Below are 5,313 nucleotides of genomic sequence, written 5' to 3' on the forward strand. Positions count from 1 at the left end.
AATTGGTAGGGACATAGCAGATTTTTTGAGGAAATTTATGCCAGGCAAACTTTGGTGAGTCTGGAGTTTGCTAACGACGATGACCTTCAGTAGGATTTACAGAACTGACAAATCAGCCTCAGAAAGAAATTAAAAGGATGACATAGGAGAAAGAATTGAGAAGTGAACCACCTAGATAATGTGGATGAAATAGGGCATTTCCATGTGTTCCTAGCCTTTTTTTAATCCATGGAAAGCAGGAGGAGAAAGGTCAGATGATCCTAGCTCAAGGGATACAAAACAATACTTCCTCTGAAGGGAAAATCCAAAGCTCATTTCTTTGAAACGGTAAGACTCATTTGTCCTAGATGAATGGCTGGGAAGGTAGGGGAGAGAAGGGCAATTCCCATATCCAACTGAAATGGTCCAGCTCTGCTGATGCTGCAGAATTTACCCAAGGAGGAATTAGCTAAAACTAACACAGCCCCCTCACGGGCAGTTTGGAAGCAGCCATCCATCAGAGGGGGCTGAAATACAGCTAAGAATTAATGAAAACACATGACACTTCCAAATATCAACAAGGAATTTTAGGATTAATTAGTAAAGGACACGGCTGTTCGCCTTGACCTGAGACTTGCAGAATTAGATCAAGAAAAGAATGCCAAGGATCCTCTCACAAATTTGGAGTGTGTTTTTTTTGCTGCAGCAGTAGCGTACTGGAAAGGAAAATACCTCCTGTGAGGAAGGTGGAAGCTGGTGTTCATCCACCTGGTAAGTACAGCTCGCTGTCTAATAAGTCTAATGGAAAGGGGGAGGGGACAGTAATCCCGGTTCATCTACTTTATGAAAGCCTGGAAACAAAATATTGGTTTGCAATATGAAACAAGAAAATGAAATTTTCAGCAATGCAAACTTTATTGATACCCCCCACCCTGCCCCAAGGTTTGCAGCTCTTTTAAGGGAACTATGAGAGAGCGCGAGGAAGGCTCTCTTAGACAGCATTCAGGCTACTATTGCAAGAGAATAACCTGAGGCTTCAGTTTCAGATGGTAGGGTGAGATCACCCAAACTTTGCCCTCAGCCTCACCCACAAGCCAATTTGTTGCAACAATGAACAGGTGTGAGGAAAGGTTTTGAGATGGGGGGGTGGAAATCAAGGTAGTGGGAACATTTGTGCTTTTGTTGTTGTGCTGGGTACCACTGACACCCCTCCCTCGGAGCACAAACCTTCACCACCACTGGCATCTTCGGCAACGGCTTTGGAAAATACTCTCCAAATTGACTTTAGGCAGTTTGGAAAACCAGTAGTTTTTGTATATAAGTTAAAAGTAGGTTTCTGGGGTTTGTCAACAGAATAGATAATATTAAAAACTGGGTTCAAGTTAAGGCAATTCAGTATCTGCAGCTCTTTGTAGATACCTTTGAGAGAAGTATTTTGTCCTGAGCACCATTCACATAGCAATTGTGCGTGTATTCATACAGCTATTAGAAACTAAAACAGAAAATATCAAAGCACCAAAAATAGTGATGGAAGATGCCAATGAGTTAATAGTCAGGGACACAGCTCCTGGACAAGCGTGACCACAAGTAAATCTTAGATTTTATGTTTTCTTCTATATCTTCTGAGACGGCGATTTGCCCTGCACGGCAGAACAGATCTTGGCCTGTCTTTTTCACTTACTAGAGGATTTGCAGAGCAGGAAAAGAGGATTACAATTCCCCTCAGCAGAAAGTAATCCTTTTAAGTTAGGTATGTCAGCATTCATTGAGAAGTGTGGGAAAGTGCGTGCTACTTAAAATGCTTGACAGGTCTCAGAGAAACGTGGTGGCAGGAAGATGGGGGCAAAGCCCCCAGTCATGATTACAATGGCCCCCAAATTAAAGACTGTTGGAGGGAGCAGTGAAAACAGAGCTCTGGAGTGAGGATTGATTTTAATGTTTATCCACCTCGGTAAAATCACAGCATTAAAGTCCAGAATTATAACCTAGAGTGGTATTTGTTCATTCAAAACTAATGGCAAACAAATTTTGCATTTACAAGGCCACTTCAGAGAGATGGTGGTCCCATCCTGCAATTTTACTGTGCATCAGCATGTTAGTGAGGTGGTCCACATAAACAGGTGGATCTGCTATACCTGTTACACATTCCAAGCAGCTCGTAATTCTTTCAGTACACATTTGTTCTGTTCGGAAAGTTACAGTCTGATTATAATGGTCACATCGAGCCCGAGACAGAACTTATTGTTATGCGTTTCATTATATAGTTTAGGAGTCCAAAGACCTGGACTGAGACATTATCAGCAACACTCTCACGGGATGATCAGCAAGGTCAGAAACTATTCTGGACCCAGTCATTGCAAAATAATTCAGGCTTAATATATAAGGCTGAAGTTGAAGAGTACCCGGAATCCAGCTGAACTTCACGTGAGCAGCTGATGAGATCCTACTGACAAGGCAAAAAACACAAAAGCTATTACGGGTTAGAAAAACAAACTTTGAAGTAATATGAAAAGAGGTAAAGAAAATGGGCAGGAATTCAGCGGTGGAAAATCCACACTGAGAAGTATTTGAGATACAGCTGCAGATAAATTAAACTAAGGAAATTAAAAAAACCCCACACTTTTAATAGAGCAGCATAAAGAGCAATAGCTGACACGAAGGGCTTGAAAATGCTGGGAAGGAGAAGGATTGTGAAAATACAAAATGAAGTGGAAAGTTAACAGAAAGAAGAGAAACAAAGCAACAAATTGCGTAAAATAGCACAAGGTATTATCAGGCAGTTCATAATGTATTTGTAACAGCATAATAGCTGCAGATCTCTACTGTAACGGAATGCAATTTTATTCACTCTAATTTGGCACAGGACAGTCAACACAGTCATTTCAGATCTGTTGTTCGCAATCCAAGATAGCATCTTGACAGCTTTTAACAAACAAAGTGCTTCATAACGTAGACTGTTGGGGACAAGTGAAAGAACCAAACCCAGGGTCAGCAGTGGAATACATAAAATACATGTCCTTCAGGAATGTATCGCACAAGAGATCTTTATTCTTTCGTATTTTAAGAAGTCCACATTTCAGTTTTGCTGATATTATACCTAATTCCCGCATTTTGTCTTCTACTGAATTCCGTCCTCCCCACCTCATCCCCAAAGCTTCTTATTCCTGCAGCCTGAGTGACAACCGCAGGTGCCTCTATAGCGGATATTGCAATGCAAACCGGTATTTAAATGGCCTGCTTTGGCTAAACGGTTCTTTGTTTGCATGTAACTACTTTCCTCACATTCCCTTCTAACAAATACTCTCCATATGGCTGGAATATAAAGGCTTGGAAGTACTTAAATGGGTAGTCCACCATGTGTTACACTGAGGATCAGATACCATGGTACACAGAGAGGCTCTTCTTCCACATTTTAGGGTGGCTGTTCAGAGAGGGGTGGAAGACCATTTCTCATCTGTCCTTCACTTTCCTACAAAAACGTTACTTTTCTCTGACTTTTATTTTAAGTCAATATTTACAGTACAGTATTTAAAATACCCAGTCAGGCCTGGGAACTCATCGTAGTAGGTAGACTGCACAACGCATTTTGGAGCTCTCCCCGAAATTAAAACATACATATAACATTTAATTCGATGGCATCCAGAAAGTATTAAATAGTCAAAACAATCTGAATTTATTTTTAGCGTGCCCATTCACAATTGGGTTTGAAGGCAAGCTACAGAAGAATGCAGTTGGTGCATCTGATTTGCTTTTATCAATGCAAAAACTATAAAGACAGTTATCATGGGCTTATTTCAGCCAGATTACGTGAGCAAGTGAATTTCTTGCTGTCCTAGTCCAACTATCCAGACTAGAGGGCTCGTGGAAGCACACCCACATGCTGCTAGACAGAAACCTGGGTGTAGAACATGCCCCCAGACCTTATCCTGGCATCCCCCGATTCAGACATAGCCATCGAGTGTTCTATTTTCTCAAATCCCAGAGAAACGGTAAAGACACGCATTTATTTTATAGCACTGCAAACACTGAAAGGACTTCACTGCCGATCCCGAGAGGACTCTTTACCTGTGAGCCACCTGTTGAGATGGATGATGAGCAGTTGGCAGTAGCCCCATCAGAGGAGGCGTGTGCCTGCAATAATGTCAAGACGGAGGACGCTTCTCAGGCCCACCAAGGGAGACATGTTCAGACACAAGAATGGGAAAAGGGAGGGGAACTGTATAAAATGTGCCCTAATCACAAGAGTTAACTTAATTACAACCATCTTGGAAAGAGCACCATTCCATTACCAAAGCCGCAGCAGGAAAATACCAACAGGTTTCTGCCGGACCTGCTTCACATTGCAGTGGACAAGTGAAGATTGACAGTGTCAGCGGGACCGGGGGAAGCTGCGCATGGACCTCCACCCCACCCGATCAGCTATCGTTGGGAGCACGTCTCTGCTCAAAGGGCTGCTTTTCTTACTGAATTACTGAGTAATCATAGATGAAGTGCCTAATCTAGTACCACCCCCTTGATTAATAAAGGGAAACATACAATGTTGTAAGTTTTTAATAAAAATTAAACTTCTCAGTTGAGGAATACAGGTTATTCAGAGGAAAGTAGAAAAACGGTTTCCATGTCTTTGTGTTAATTTTTCTTCCTGCTAGCTGAAGAGTGGAAGAATAACATAGGAGATTTCCTAGAGGAAACATGCTTTAAAAATGGATACATTCCCATTTTTCCAATTTGCTTTCTCTGATTTGATTTACTTTCCACCATTTGTGATATTCTGAAATTTGAAGTCTTGACTTGCAGTTGAAAGAAAACAGCTCTGCTTCCCATCGCTTTCACTTTTAGATTTCACTTGCACAGTTAAGTTCAGGGCACTTAACTTGGGAAGCTGGGGAACGCTCACACAAAGCATTTAAAGCTACATCATCTCCATCCCCTCCCCCCCCCCTTTTTTTTTTTTAGAGTCTTCAAAAGGCTTACACTTCACCCCTGTACCGCAAAAGTAAACATTTTAAATTATTTGGAGGATGAGAGCGTTCCCCCCCCGGCAAGACCGCTCCTTTCAGACTAATAGCTGCTGCCGTGCGAGGGGTACGTAGGGAAGAACCGAAGATGCTGGGTGCCAACGGGGGAGCACCCGCCTCACCCGCCCGAGCCAGAGGACCAGGAGCTCCGCGGAGGTAACCCGCACGGCTGTTACCCACCCCCAGCCAGGCCGCACGGGGTGCCCCGTCCCCATCCCGCCTTTCCCGCCGCCGCCGGGCGGCTCCACCCCGCCACCGCCCCCCGCTCCTCCTTCCTCCTCCTCCTCCCGCGGCAGCGCAGGCGGCTCCTCGCGCC

Source organism: Aptenodytes patagonicus, chromosome 2, assembly GCF_965638725.1.
Source record: "Aptenodytes patagonicus chromosome 2, bAptPat1.pri.cur, whole genome shotgun sequence".
NCBI classification, from domain to species: Eukaryota; Metazoa; Chordata; class Aves; order Sphenisciformes; family Spheniscidae; genus Aptenodytes; species Aptenodytes patagonicus.